Source organism: Xenopus laevis, chromosome 5L (genome assembly GCF_017654675.1).
Source record: "Xenopus laevis strain J_2021 chromosome 5L, Xenopus_laevis_v10.1, whole genome shotgun sequence".
Taxonomy (NCBI): Eukaryota; Metazoa; Chordata; class Amphibia; order Anura; family Pipidae; genus Xenopus; species Xenopus laevis.
In genome coordinates, this window is record NC_054379.1 from 124,446,162 (window position 1) to 124,463,288 (window position 17,127).

Here is a 17,127-nt window from a genome sequence, read left to right on the forward strand (position 1 = left end):
TAAGTACAGACTACAAAACTAGGAGACTATACAATGTTCAAATTCAAACAGTTCTTAAAAGGGTTGTTTGCCTTTGAATAAACTTTTAGTATGATGTAGAGAGTGATATTCTGAGACAATTTGCAATTGTTTTTCATTTTTTTTTATTTGTGGTTTTTGAGTTATTTAGCTTTTTATTCAGCAGTTCTCCAGTTTGCAATTCCAGCAATTTGGTTGCTAGGGTCCAAATTATCCTAGCAAACCATGCATTGATTTGAGTGAGAGACAGGAATATGAATAGGAGATGGCCTGTATAGAAATATGACTAATAAAAAGTAGCAATAACAATACATTTATAGCCTTACATTGCGTTGTTTTTTTAGATGGGGGTCAGTGACCTCCTTTTGAATGCTGGAAAGAGTCAGAAGAAGAAGGCAAATAATTAAAAAAACTAAAAAATAACGACCAACTGAAAAGTTGCTTAGAATTGACCATTCTATAACATAATGAAAGTTGACTAAAAGGTGAAACACCCCTTTACGGACTTGTAGTGCACTGTGATTTTATAAATAATTCACTTAAAGGAAAACTATACCCCCCAAACAATGTAGGTCTTTATAAAAATATATTGCATAAAGCATCTCGTAAGTAAAACCCTGCTTTGTGTAAATAAACCATTTTTATAATATACTTTTCTAGTAGTATGTGCCATTGGGTAATCATAAATAAATGATTATGATATAAATAATAAATTTGCCATTTTAAAAAATAAGGGCCACCCCCTGGGATCGTATGATTCACTGTGCACAAAAACATACAAACAAACCATACTTTTAAGGTGCATGAGCCAATTAACAGACAGCGTTGCCCCCAGACACCTATAGCCTGATAAACAGTAACCAGATTTACAGCTGTAATGTATAGGAAAATTGGAAAAGAAAGGGAAAAAGAGCAGATGACCCTTTTGTCAGCTGTACTTTTCTGTCCCTGAAGGTTAGGGAAGGTGGTTGTACATTTTAAGATACAAATATAGCTCCTATATTGCCTGTCATTTAATATCAGCATTTGTTTGGGTCTTATTCCATCAGATTAGCCTAATTAGCAACTGTGCCTCAAAGACATTTAATAGTAGGGGGCAGATTTATCAAGGAACAAATTTAAAATTCGATTTTTTTTTTGAGTTTTTATATGACCAAAACGGTCAAATTAGACTAGGGAATTGTTAAATTCGATTCGAGTTTTATTATAAATTCTAATTAAATTTTTGATTTTTATCATCCTCTGTCCCTTTAAGAACTCAATTTCGACTATTCACCACCTAAAACCTGACAAATTGCTGTTTTAGTCAATTGGAGACATCCTGGCATCAGTTTGAAGTTGTTTGCTACCTTCCTGACATTCAAGTTTTTTTCGAAGAAAAAACTCGAATCGAGTTTTTGGGTCAATCATATTCACCCGAATTTAGAAAATTCTATTTTTTTAATAAACTTTGATTGAGCTCGTTCTACACGCTTACAACTGCCACAGACAGAGAGTGTGTTTTCACAGTTATCTCAGGAGACTGAGAGAGACAGCTTGGAAACTGCTGACCCTGACCACTACTCATGCAGCAAGATAGTAGAATAGAGGCAGCGCACTACTGGGTATTGGACAATAATCGCTTTTCACCAGATCTGTAAAAAAAAATATACTATATTTCAACATAGTTTTAATCAAATAAACATAGCATCTGAGGTCTGACGCGTTTTGTGATACAACACTTCCTCAGAGACCTTGCAGCACTTCCCTAATTCCCCTGCTGCTGCATAAGGGCATAACTACATGGGTGATTTACACGCGTTCAGACGTGACACAACCAAACACTGGCGTCAAGTTGGATGTGCCAAAAATTAGGTAAGTTATAGAAATGTTGGGTGTTGCCGCAGCGTGCATCTGACACGACATGACTGTCTGATGCAGATGCTGTATGTTGCGTCTGCATCCGACAGTCGTGTTGGATGCACACTGCGGCAACACCCGACATTTCTATAACTTACCTTATTTTCCGTGCATCCGATTTCCATAGTTTTGTTGCCTCGCATCGGAATGCCCATGTAGTTCTGCCCTAAAACTTACAGCCAAGAGGCAAACATGCTTTATTTGGACTGGATAAATGCTGCTGGATTTTATACTCAGGCTCCCCCTAGTGCATATTTCTGTAGCCTTGCAGGCAGCATGATGCCAGCCATTAGAAATCACGGGACCCCGTACAACTTCGCTCCTTTCGTGACTTCGGTCTTTTTGTCGCTTCAGGACTTCAACTTTGCTTGCTTTCGTGACTTTGGGTCTTTTCGCCGCTTCAGGACTTCAACTTCGGCTCAGGTCTTTTCGCCACTTCAGGACTTCGGCTGTTCAGCACTACAGGTTTTTGGCTCTTCGGGAATTCAGATGATGCTGCACGGCTTCGTCGCTGTCAAGGGGGGATGGCTATTTTGAAAAGTGCAGCACATCGGGGCCCCCTTAAGGTCCGAGCCCGGTACAGCAGTACCCCCTGTGGCCCCCTGATGGCGGCCCTGACAACATGAAGAGTCCAATTCCTTTTTCTTACATTTACAGTAGCTTTCCTAATTTTTCACATTTCTATTGCATTGTGTCCTAATACTACTTTGCAGACATGCTATGTGTCATTTCTCTTTGTCTAGATGTTGCACTACATTTCACTCATATATTCACAGTTAGGTGAGCTTATAGTTTTAAATAACACTAACACACACATACTCTCTCTCTCTTTATCTCTCTCTCTCTAAATACTGTTTTTTATTAGGGTTTACAACAGGGCTTTAGAGGTTGCCGAAGTACAGTAATATACCAAATGGTCTCTACATACTTGAAACGTACCTCTTATAGAAGAAGTTAAAACAAAACCAATAAGCCATAATTATTTAATGCAGACATTAAAAAGGCAAAGGTGTTTCTGTTGTTATATTTTTAGAGTGGCTTTACAAGCACATTTCTCAGTTTCTCATAGTCCTTTCACAATTCATTAGATTAAATTTTAATTTGTTGACAGGTGGTAACCTTGCTGTGTGATGTCTTTAGCACAGATGTCTGGGTAAGTGCCTCAAGTCCCAATGGGCACTTTGCATGCATGGGAAAGCATTGTTGCTTGGAATAAGCAGATGCAGTTAAAATGTAAATGTATTTTATGACAAAATATGCTTTTTCTTTTGTAATACATTTGGTTGGTGCCATAGTAAATTATGAAAGCTATATATTCATCTAGCAGTATCCAATAGGAAATGCAAACCTTCCCTCATGACCTTAAAAGGGTTGTTCATCTTTAAAGTAACTTTTAGTATGATGTAGAGAGTTATATTTTAAGATAATTTGCAATTGATTTTAATTTTTTATTATTTTAGTTTTTTAGTCTTTTATTCAGCAGCTCTCCAGTCTGCAATTTTTACAATCTGGTTGCTAGGGTCTAAATTACTACTTGATGTAATTTCTGACTCAAGAGTGATGTGTGCGCCCAACTCTTTGGGTGCCAGCAGGGCTGCTATCACAAATCCCGGGGCCCCATAATACGACAACATTTTCTGGGCCACTCCCACCACCACAGGCCCTGCCCCAGACCCCACACACACCTACACCCCAGAAAAAAGTCACACAAACGAGCGCTTATGTGAGCACTAATACATGAACATTAAAAACCCATTGGTGGCCAGGGTTTCCCCTACAAGGAAGGGGCCCCCATAAAAGTAAAAAAAGCTTCACTGTTGGCCAGGGCCCCCCTACAAGTTAAAAAAAACCCGTTGGTGGTCAGGGTCCCCCAAGTTACAAAAAAATGTTTTAGGCCAGACCCGCCCCCCTTACAAGTTAAAAATACCATTGGTGGTCAGGGGCCCCATAAAAAATTATGGCCAGGGCCCACCTTATAAGTTAAAAATACCATTGGTGGTCAGGGGCCCCATAAAAAATTATGGCCAGGGCCCACCTTATAAGTTAAAAATTCCACTGGTGGTCAGGAGCCCCATAGTAAAAAATGATGGTCAGAGGCCCCATAGAAATTTAAAAAAAAAAAAAACCTTGTTGGCCAGGGTACATCTTACAAGTTTAAAAAATTGGTGGTCAGGGGACCCACAGAATTTAAAAACAAAAAAAAAATGGTGTGCCCATAGAGGATTAAAATAAAACATTGGTGGGCAGGGGTTTAATTAAAAAAAACATTGATGTTCAGTGGAACTTACCTTAGGTTCTTCTTCCGTGTCTTCATCGATTGCAGCTTCTTCGGGTTTTTTGTGGCTTCGGGTCTTTTCGTGACTTTGGCTCCGTTCTTGGCTTCAGTGCTTCATCTCTTCGGCTTGCACGCTCTTAAGGGGGCCCGACTAATCTGGAAAGTGCAGCACAGCCGGGCCCCCTTAAACCTTAAAGGGGTTATTCACCTTTGAGTTAATGGTCACTATAATGTAGAGAGTAATATTCTGAGACAATTTTCAATTGGTATTTTATTTTTTATTATTTGTAGTATTTAAGTTATTTAGCTTTTTATTCAGCAGCTCTCCAGTTTGCAATCTCAGCCATCTGGTTGCTAGGGCCCAAATTACCCTAGCAATCATGCACTGATTTGAATAATAGACTTGAATATGAATAGGAGAGGCCTGAATAGAAAGATAAGGAATAAAAATTAGCAATACAGTTGTAGCCTTACAGAGCATTTGTTTTTTAGATGGGGTTAGTGACCCCCATTTGAAAGCTGGAAAGAATCAGAAGAAGGCAAATCATACAAAAACTATAAAAAATAATGAATGAAGACCAACTGAAAAGTTGCTTAGAATTGGCCATTCTATAACATACTAAAAGTTACCTTATAGCTGGCCATAGACGCAAAGATCCGATCGTACGAATCGTGGATTCGTACGATTTTCGGACCATGTGTGGAGAGTCCCGACATTTTTCGTCCGTCGGAGATCGGTCGTTTGGTCGATCAGACAGGTTAGAAAATTTCTGTCGCCTGCCGATAATATCTCTGCGTGTATTGCCGATCGTACGATTTTCAGTGGGAGACTGTCACTAGTGTTGTCAGACATAAGTATCGTACGATTGCTGTCGGGCAGAACATTGGGTGATCTGTTCTTATTTGATCGGAATGGTAAAGACTTTGATCTGAATGGTTAGTGGAGGGTCGGGAGATGGGAAAGTCCGATCGTACGTTGATTTGTACGATCGGATCTTTGCGTCTATGGCCAGCTTAAAGGTGAACTACCCTTTTAAATTCTACGGGACTCGGGACGACTATCCCCCTTGATGTCGACCCTGGGTGCCAGTGTGCTGTGGCAACAGATGCAGGTCACTGTGGGAACCCTAGAGCCACTGCCACATATGGACCTGGCTGAAGCTTCAGGCATTCCACAGCATCCTGTATAAATCCCGCAGCACGATTGCACCCAAAGAATTGGGCATATGTAATATCTGCACTTGAGCTTAAAGGAACAGTAATATAAAAAAAGTGTTTCAAAGTATTACTAATATAATGCAGTGTTGCCCTGCACTGGTAAAACTGGAGTGTTTGCTTCAGAAACACTACTATTGTTTATATAAATAAGCTGCTGTGTAGCAATGGGGGCAGCCATTCAGAGAAGAAAAGGCTCAGGTTACACAGCAGATAAGCTCTGTAGAACATAATGGTGTTATCCATACCTCCTAACTGTGCCGTTTTTAGGGGGACAGTCCCTCTTTTGACAGCTAAACCCGCAGTCCCTCGTTTCTCTGCACTGAACAGCCAGAAAAAGAAACAATGTTTCTCGCTTAATTGGCTTTTGGCAGAGAGCCCAGAACAGTCACATTGTAACACTTTTGAGATAAGCAAATAAGTAATTGTAACAATATAAGATAACAGGTCTCTTGGGAGAAGTTAGACACAAAATGCAATTCACCTTCATTAGCAAAACTGTAAAAACTGAAAAAAAAACAGAAATATGTTTAAACTTTCATAACCTGCCAAATTTTGTAAAATGAACATGGTAATTAGGAGGTGTGGCGACAAAAATGGGCGTGGGCAAAACAAATTCGCCGCACCGCATGTGCCAACTTTTTTTCCTTTTTTTTATTTCCAAAATGTTGGGAGGTATGGTGTTATCTGTTATCCACTATTTAGCCTGTGCCATATAGCCTTTTTTCAGTTTCCGCCATTGCTACACAGCAGCTTGTTTATATGAACTATAGTAGTGTTTCTGAAGCAAACAGATCAGTTTTAGCAGTGCAGGGGTAAGCCATCTCTTATTTTATACAGGTTATTCTTTATAGAGAGTTTCAAACAAGTCATTACTCTACAATACTCAGATCAAGAATTACAATACTTTAATTGCTTTAAGCCATGATGTCCATTTGTCCCTATTACATTCGTGATTTCTGACAAATCGTTTAGTCAAACAATCATTATTTAAACGTATATCTGAAGCATGTATGCCGGTAGTTGTCTTTTCCTGTTCTACCTAAGGAGGGGAGACATCTCTTGAAATGTCGTGCTGGATAAAAGAAAAAGAAATATATATATGTATGGCAACTTTTGTATCATTCCACCCGAACACCAATCAGAACAGCAGGAAGTAAAGGGGAGAGTCATTTCCATTTCGCCAATTTAAGGAAATTTGCAGTCACTGCAGATGATCCTTGATCCAGCAGGATTATATCTCACCCCCCCACACACACACACACTGGCTATTCATGTGCAGATGGTCTGGCAGTACGATCAAAATCACCCAAACTGCTCAACAAAATCTGGGTATGTTTGGAGAGTTATTTTTTGCCTATGACTAAGTGCTAGGTAAGCATGAAACGCGTTAGGCGCTAAAGGGGTTACTTCTTTAATGTATTTTAAAATTTTGATGTAAATTAACTATATTTTTTAACTTGTCAGCATGCCTTGGAGAATTATTTAAGTATATGGTTGTACCTCTGTTTGGTCACTAGAGGACTCCGGCATGCTTAATATTAATGTTTACTGGCCTCTACTTCCAATTTGATTAAAATAGTTTATGTTTGGAGAGTTGTGGACATTTTGATAAAGAAAGGAACAGATTTATCAAAGATCAAATTAAGAATCCCACAGTATTTCTACCAACTTGATCTTTGCTGGAATTTTCCAAACATGACAAGCAGTGGAGTAACTAGATGTTACTGGGCCCAACAGCAAATTAATTCTAGGGTCCCCATCATATCCAGAATTTGTCCTGTTTTACCAATATATGTTGAAATTGCAAATTAATTATGGCCTCGTGTACCCTATACTTCTGCAGCTGCAGAGTCTGTTCCTCTGTAGTTACGCCTCTGGTGACAAGTACAGATAAAAGTGGCCTATGTGCTCAATTTATTTGATAGACCAGTTTGATTCAATCAAAATATTACTGTTCATAGCTCTCAGCCATTTGATATATCAGAACAAGTGGCTGAGTACTATTATAGGTTTTGGACAGTTTAAAAAAAGTATTTTAGATTGTAAGCTCTTTTGTGCAGGGTCCTCTTTACCTCTTGCATTCTATTTGGCTGTTTTACACGTTGCCTTGTAAGTTTAATGCATGCATCCAATTATTGTACAATGCTGCAGAATATATTGGTGTATTTATAAATACAGGTTATTAATAACAATATATAGATACCTATCACTATAGGTAATGATTGAAAGCACTTTACTAATTTATCAATTATAATGTGATTCCGGATGAGTAATTCTAATCCAGTCTAGTTGGATTTGATACTATCAAATAATAATGATTATGGATGGGTGGTAATCAATTGATTATTTCAAGTTATCATATGGGAAATGTGTTATTTTTCTAGTGACAAAACTGTCAGTCAGTCAGTTCTATCAAACAGTTTATAGCACTTATAAATGACAGTTCAATCAAGTGTGATTGGTTTCATTGTATGTTGCAATATGTGTATTCTGCTTCAGTTTTGTGGTTGGACTGGTGTTCCCCATTGCTGATAGTGCTGATTGTTTCACATAGTATTTCCTGGCAGCTCTGGTGCCCCTGCTGAGAGCCGTGACAATAGATGCCTGTTTCTATGGCATCAGCCAGGGTTGGAGGATCCACTTCAAACAGTGAAACATAAGATGCAACTTGCTTGGGTCACACACCGGGTCTGGTTTATGTTTCACTAAGCATCTGTGTAACAGCACACTCTCACGTTTGCTTTACTCGCTCAATTGCTTTACCCAGGGCCCTTTAAGAAAAGGATATTTTTAAAGATACATTAACACTACAATTTAACAATCTAGGAATGTTTATTGTGGGGCTGGATTCCCGCGGAGTACTGGGATTTGTAGTCCTGTGTAGGCTCAGTTGCCAGGCTTTCACAACATCATCAGCGGTCATTTTATAAACCACATCAGTGTAGGAGTTGAATTAAGTGTCTGCTGCTTACCTGTAATGTAAGTGTTGTGATATAAACTGCCATCCTAGTGGCTTCTGTTTTATTTCATTTCCAATTAACATCAGCACATGCCCTCATTAGTAGCAGTTCTCAATCATCCCCAGCACATTGTTATGCTAATGCGGGAGCTGCCCTGCTATTGGCTAAGGGTCTGTAGTGGGAGGTAAATCTTGAGATTAGTGTTCCCAGCAGACTTTGAACAGACAAACAATGTGGGGATGTTTATTGAAGCGTAAAAATGGGAGAGCAAGAAGATCTGGCAATGGATTGTTAAAAGGGCTTGGATCAGTATTTTTGTTACTTTCCAAAATCGCCATCTATCCTCCATATATACTGCAAAAGCGGACAGATCAGCCAATGATGTTTCTAGTTAGAATTGTCGCTGTTATCCAACAACCAAACCTGTCCAATGATTTAGCTTGAAGAGGGCACTAAAAACCCACTGCATGGGAATGAGTATATACTCATACGCTATATAAATACATTTTAATAATAATAATAATAATAATAATACCTTAAAGGGTTTGACATATGAGGCAATTGTGTGTGTGTTTTGAGTGTTTCCGAATCCCTAACAGGCTGTAAACTGCCCCCATTGGCTACAGTGGAAATGGCCTTTAAAGAGGTCGTTCACCTTTAAATTAACGTTTAGTATCATGTAGAGAGTGATATTCTTAGACAATTTGCAAATGGTTTTCGTTTTTTATTATTTGTGGGTTTTGAGTTATTTAACTTTTTAATCAACAGCTCACTAATTTAAAGTGTCAGCAATCTGGTTGCTAGGGTCCAAATTACCCTAGTAACAATGCACTGATTTGAATAAGAGACTGGAATAGGAGAGGGACTGAATAGAAAAATGAGTGATAAAAAGTAGGAATAACAATATACTTGTAGCGTTACAGGGCGTTTGTTTTTTAGACCCCCATTTGAAAGCTGGAAAGAGTCAGAAGGAGAAGGCAAATAATTTAAAAATATATATAAAAAAAAATAATGAAGACCAATTGAAAATTTGCTTAGAATTAGCTATTCTATAACATACTAAAGGTATCTTAAGGGCTTTTACTGACGAGCAGTTGTAGCTGCGCTCCCCTGCATTCCGTTTTTCTGCGTTCAGCCGCAGGGGAGCGCAGGAATAGACGCATTACGTTTTTTCCAATGGGGCTGTACTGTGCGCCGAACGCAGGAAAAATGCAGCATGTTGCGTCTCAACCTGCGTTCGGCGCCTACATGCGCCTGAGTGAGTACAACCCCATTGGAAAAAACGTAATGCGTCTATTCCTGCGCTCCCTTGCTGCTGAACGCAGAAAAACGGAACGCTGGGGAGCGCAGCTACAACCACTCGTCAGTAAGAGTCCTAAAGGTGAACCACCCAATTAAGTGCTTATCCCTTACAAATAAATGGTATGGCGTGGGGTGCTTTGGCACCATGTGTCTGGGCTACCTAAAACAATGCTCAAATGCTTGCCACTGCGCAAAGGACAGACACCAGCTTCAATTAGCCCAAGACTGATGGAATGAACACAGTTAAATGTTATTGGAATGGGCCCCAGAATGTGTCGCTTAGCACTCAATCAAAAAGAACTTGTGTCCAGGGTTTGATTACCGTATATACTCGTGTATAAGCCGACCCGCGTATAAGCCGAGGTACCTAATTTTACCTATGAAAACCAGAAGAACTTATTGACTCGCGTATAAGCCTAGACACAACTCAGAAAAGTCTCAGAAATATCAAACAGTCTCTGGCAGGCCTGAGCAAAAAAAAATCAATTCTCTATGTCTGCACTCATTTTTATGTGTGTGTATATTATATAAATATATAGCACAAGCCAACATACAGTATAGCTGCATTTGTGAACAGTCTTTTGCCATGGGCTCCTTTGCATATTGCTATAAATTATATTTTGCTCCAATTTAATGTTAGAAAATTAAAATACTTGCTCGGAAGCAAAGACAAACAAAACACACATACATTAAAAATTGACTCACTGTGTTTGGTTTTACCCAAAACAAAGTTGGACTAAAAAACTAAATTTGCTTATCAAGTGCAGGAGACAAAAAAAGACAACTAAATATACCTCTGTTTCAGTACCGCTCCTCGGATCAGGTCTGCCAGGCAATTTGATGCTGCGAGGCTACAGCACAAGCCTATGTGCGTCAAGTCATTGTTCAAATAGCACCTTTTGTTGCTGTAGCCTTATGTGCTTTGCTCCTCGGGCAAGGCAAAGGCTCCTACTTTAAAAATAGGGGCAGCTGATGCTGGCAGGCAGAAGGGGAGAGCGCCGGGGATACAGCTTCCTGCAGCCGGCGCCGGATCACGTCGCTGAGCTGATGACGTCAGCGCGCGCACGCACTCCTTGCGCTGTTGCTGTTGCTGGGAGCGGTATCATGTGGGATTCATCGCTACCGGTAAGCTGACCCGCGTATAAGCCGAGGTAGGATTTTCAAGCACATTTTGGGTGCTGAAAATCTCGGCTTATACGCGAGTATATACGGTATGCTTTGCACATAGCGTTGGAATGGAAATCTGAGATGATGGCACTAGATTACTTGTATATCTGAAGGTCACACAAGTAAAGGTGGCCATACACTGAGAGATCCGCTCGTTTGGCGATGTCGCCAAACGAGCGGATCTCTCCCCGATATGCCCACCTTGAAGTGGGCAATATCAGGCTGATGCGATCGTGGGCCCTAGGGGCCAACGATCGGATCCTAACGAATAGCAATGGGCGATCGGATCGCGGGACCGCATCAACGAATATATGCGGCCGCGATCCGACGGGATTTTTCATCCCATCCGAAAGTCGGCCAGATCTCGATCGGTGAGCCGAAACGCGTTGATACACCATGCACCAATAAATAATGTTTTGATACACGCTCGATGGCGTTAGCTGTGAGTGCTTTCATGGACTGTGAATTATAAGTATTGATTGGTTAGCACCCAGCAACTGACTCAGTGAATGGTGAGTGTCGATTATCTCTACATATATATATATATATATATATATATATATATATATATATATATATATATATATATATATATATATATATATATATATATATATATATTTATAAAATCCAGCGTGTGATACACTGATCGTATGAGTAAAGATATGTTTGTTAGGGTGCAGACTTGAATGCGGTGAGTAACTCCGCAATTTCAAAATATATAATGTCCAGCCCGGTCGCACTCCTTAATTAAAACGTAACGTTTATTTACTTGTTTAAAAGTTAAAAGCAGTTCCATAACACAAAGTTCCATAGATACAGATATATATACAGGTATATATATATATATATATATATACAGGTATATATATATATATATATATATATATATATATATATATATATATATATAACTTTTCCAATGCGCTCTCTGTTCTCTTGGCATTTTACAGGTGTGCTAACAGCCGGAGGGAAAGAGCTGCTTCCCTCTAGTCCCATAAATACATGCTAAATGTTCGGTCCTGTCTGCAATCTGATATGAACTTAATATATTCACTCAATTACCTCAGGGGGAGAGGCTAAAGAAAAGGTAAATACATTATGGCAAAAGTTTTACTTCAAGCCAATGCTTGTACTGCACACCGCATTCCTAGATTGATAGACATTACCTTTCTCCAGATAAACAGTATAAAAGAATATTAAGGGGCATTAAAGAAATTACTTATTTATTTATTTATTTATTACTTACATATATAGCAAAGCCTTCTCTGTGCTGCCCAAAAAACATTCCTATTAATAGTGAATTGCTTAGGGGTACAGATAGAATCAATCTACATGTAATGAGATAATTGCCGCTGCCCCTGAACACTCCTGTGCATATATTAGGTGTAACTCAGTTTAATAATTAAAAAAAAAATTAATAATTAAAAAAAATCTATGCAAAATAAAGGTTAGCAGTTATCAAGTTATCAGTAGCCCTGCCACATATTCTTAAAGGGGTGGTTCACCTTTAAATTAACTTTTAGAATGTTATATAATGGCTTATTCTAAGGAACTTTTCAATTGGCCTTCATTATTTATTTTTTGATAGTTTTTTTAGTTAATGCATGGTTGCTAGGGCAATTTGGACCCTAGTAATTTCAAGTTTCTTATATGTGAAAAATGCAACCGAGAGTTTCTTGTGGGTTTTTTTTTTGGTCTCAGGTATCTATAATATACCCCTAGTTCCGACCCTGCGGACGAGGACCACATCACGCTTCCAAAAGAATTTTCAAACCTAAACTTAATTGGATTAGTACAGGGGTCCCCAACCACCGGGCCGTGGCCCAGAACCGGGCCGCGGATAGTCCTGAACTGGCCCACCGAACAATGAACGCAATTCGCCGAATTTGACGCCAGCGCACCAAAATTGGACGACTGCGCAGCAAATTGGACGCCAGCACACCCAAATTGGACACCTCCCGACCCCCTCTGACCCCAGACCCCCTCCAACCCCTATGCGACCCCCCCTCCCACGACCCCCCCCTGTCCTTGTAAAAAAAATTGGTTCTTTTTTGGTCCCCAGGCCAAAAAAGGTTGGGGACCCCTGGATTAGTAGATTGGGTATTTTTACTACTGCTAGGCCTCCTGGTAGTTTTCTAAACCTAAGGATTTAAACGACAAGAACGTTCTTTGAGCACTTACAAACCTACCTAATATACATATGGATTTTCAGGCAGGCTTTTCTAACAGCTCTATAACAGCCAATAAACTTTTGCCTCAGTCTGGTGGGGCTGATTTTATTGGTCTGTGTACAGCGAGCTTTAGTCTATGCAGTATTTGTACATAGGTGTTTATCCCATCAACCTTCAATCCATATAAGGCAAGAAAGTGTATTTTTTTAAAGCCAGTTTTCCAGTAAATGCTTCCCTATACTTAAAGGGGGAAAGGAAATCATAATGGTGCATTAGAATCACAAGTACAAACACACATTTTAAGCCTAGAAAAAAATGTCAAACACAAAAAAGCACGTACATACTTGCAAAGTTATTTTACTTTTTTTTTCAAATTAGATGGAATTCTATTTTCACTTACTGAAAAAAACATATCTCATATATATTGCTTCATTGGTGTGCGCCCAAACAGCTGCAACTGACACCACCGAACCCTCCAGCCCTGAGCTTCTCAACATGCTGCAGGCAGATGAGAGCTAAGGCCAGTGTCGGACTGGGATGCCAGGGGCCCACCAGAAAACCTTAGACCATGGGCCCATTTTCCAAACTATTATTCCTCCTCACTCAACCTCTTTATTCTCCTAGTCTTTTATCTCTACATACTATAATCTATTCCTAGATTATTAATCCTCTTTTTCCCCATAAATAAATAGGGAATGACCATGAAATAGACCAAATAGTTAGAGGCAAGAGGGCCCACTGACATCTGGGCCCACCGGGAGTTTTCTGGGTATCCTGGTGGGCCAGTCCGACACTGGCTAAGGCTGGGAGAGAGACTCATAACTATGGTCTGTACCTAATGGTTCCAACTTGCCTTGGCCATGGAATACAATAAAAACCTGAATGAAGTGTCTCTACAGTGGCATTTGCTCATCACTGGGGGGGGGGAAGCTGAATTCAGTGCATGCTGCTAAGCTCATTTAGGGCATATGTGAATCTCTGCTCATTCAAAATGCAATACATAGTAACATAGTAAGTTAGGTTGGAAAAAAGGCACACGTGCTTCATGTTCAACCTTAAAACCTATTAAGGTATTTTCAGTCGATTTCAATATATTTTCAATATAACTTTCACTGTTAAACAGTGGCGTAACTACCAGGGGTGCAGCAGGGGGGATCACACCCGGGTCCACACCCCCTTGGGTCCCGTCAGAGCTGCAATAGAGGTTATGGCAGGATGCTGGGCAGGGGGAGATTTTACAGCTCGCACAATTCATAGGGGGGAGGGCCCGACAGGGGGCCCAGGAGCCCATCCTGTACCAGGGCCCTCCGGCGAGTAGTTATGCCACTGCTGTTAAAGAAACCTTTTTTTTTTTTTTTCAAATATTCAGATGGAATCTCCTTTCTTCTAATGGGAATGGATGCCCTTGTGTCAGCTGGAAGGACCTACTGGTAAATAAAGCATTATAGTGTTTATATGGTCCCCATATATATTACATACAGTAGTTCCCTTATCTCCCCTAAAGCGCCTCTTTTCCCATGTAAAAAATCCCAACTTGGCCAGCCTTTCTTCATAACTGATAACTGATTTCACATACCTTTTACCAGCTTAGTTGCCCTTATCTGTACCCTCTCTAATTCAATAATGTTCTGTTTGAACACTGGAGAGCAAAACTGTACGGCATATTCTAGATGGGTCCTGACCAGCGCTGTGTATAGTGGAAGAATAACCCCCCCTCCTCCTGCAAATCTATGCTCCCTTTAATGGGGTTGTTCAGTTTGAGTTAACTTTTATTATAATGTAGAGAGTGGTATCCTGAGACAATTTGCAATTGGTTTTCATTTTTTATTATTTGTGGGTTTTGAGTTATTTAGCTTTTATTCAGCAGCTTTTCATATTGCAATTTTAGCAATTTGGTTGCTAAGGTTCAAATTACCCTAGCAACCATGCACTTGTTTGAATAAGAGACTGTAATATGAATAGGAAAGTTTCTGAAAAAAAGATGAGTAATCAAAAGCAGCACTAACAATAACTTTGTAGCCTTAGTGCTCTTACTCACGAGCATTTTTACCTGCGCTCCCCTGCGTTCCGTTTTTCAGCGTTCAGCCGCAGGGGAGCGCAGGAATAGACACATTTCATTTTTTCAAATGGGGCTGTACTCACACAGGCGCATGTAGGCGCCGAACGCAGGTTGAGACGCAACATGCTGCATTTTTCCTGCGTTAAGCTAAAAGTGAACCACTCCTTTAATTCAAGACTTTGTTTACCTTTGCAGCTGCTGACTGGCATTGCTTGCTACAGCCAGGTTCTACAAGGACTCCATGGTCCCTTTTCATTTTGGATTTGCCTAGTGCAGTCCCATTAAGGATATAAGTGGCTTGCATATTTTTACATCCCAGGTATATGACTTTACATCTCAACTGCCACTTAGCTGCCCAGATTGCCAGTTTGTCAAGATCCTGCTGCAAGGATTCCTGACTGGAATTAATTGGGCTCCATAGTTTTGTGTAATTTGCGAACACTGATACATTACTTATAATACCTTCCCCCAAGTTATTAATGAACAAGTTGTTCACCTTTAAGTTAACTTTTAGTATGATGCAGTGATATTCTGAGAGAATTAGCAATTGGATTTCATTTTTTATTATTTGTGGTTTTTGAGTTATTTAGCTTTTTATTTGGCAGCTTTTCAGTTTGCATTTTCAACAGTCTGGTTGCTAGAGTATTTTTGGACAATCTAGTCAATCTAACAAGAAAATTCAAGTGACAACAAATAATAGATACCAGAGACAACCCCCCCCCCAAGAAACTCTCTGTGGCATTTTTCACATGTATGAAATTTGAATTTGCTAAAATTATCGTAGCATACCTCCCGTTTTCAGAGGGACAGTCCCGCAGCTCAACCCGCAGTCCCTCGTTTGTACTGGGAAGTCCTGATTTTCTCTGCACTGAACGGGCAGAAAAAGAATCAATGTTTCTAACTTAATTGGCTTTTGGCAGAGAGCCCAGAACAGCCAGGGCTGCAGATAAGATACTTTTGTAACAATTTTGAGATAAGCAAATAAGTAATTGTAACAATATAAGGTAACAGGTCCATTGGGAGAAAGACTCACAGCAAGGGGAATTCACCTTAATTAGCAAAACTGTAATAACTGGAAAAAAAAACAAAATATGTCCAAACTTTCATAGCTTGACAAATTTTGTAAAATGAAAATGGTAATTAGGGAGTGTGGCCACAAAATGGGCGTGGTCAAAAATATTCGCCACACTGCGCGCGGCAACTTTTTTGTCCCTCTTTTTATTTCCAAAATGTTGGGAGGTATGCCCAGCAACCATGCGCTGATTTGAATAAGAGACTGTCATATGAATAGGGGAGGGCATGAATAGAAAATGAGCTATAAAAAGTAGCAATAACATTAATTGTGTAGCCTTACAGGGTTTTATTTTTTAGATGTGGTCAGTGACCCCCGTATGAAAGCTGGGAAGAGTCAGAAGAAAAAAGTCAAAATTAAAAAACTATAAAAAAAATAATAATGAAGGCCATTTGAAAGGTTGCTTAGAAATTGCTTTTCTATAAGGGTCAGTCCACACAAGCAGATTCAGAGAGATTATCGTCCCAGCGACAAATCGCCTCTTCTTCGGGGGACAATCTCCCTGAACTCCCTTCCCCCTGCTGCTTGTGTGGACTGACCCTAATATATTAAAAGTTAACTTAAAGGTGAATCATCCTTAAAGCTATTGAAATTGTCAGTGAATTTGTAAAGTTGCTTAGAAACATTTTTTTTCCTATGCAAAAAGTGTCGTGGGCGCAGTTCCCTTTAAACATGTAGTGAGTGTATTGGTGTGTCCAGTGCAAGTGTGTAGCCACAAAAGTGCAGTCAGCTGTCAACTTCATCCCCTCATCCACCTCTCCCCTGGTCTTTGTGTGCAGGTTTTGACTTATTTTTATTTCCCAAACTCTTACAGATCGTAAGCAGATGCAATGAACGAAACGAAACTGACAAGGACCGACGGTCACGGGTTGCATTTGAAATTACCCGCACAAATAGATAGTAAATAAAGTTTGAACTGACCCCTCCCCCTTCTTTGTGTGACAACAGGTGCCATTGTACTTGCCTCAAGCAGCAGCAGCCGC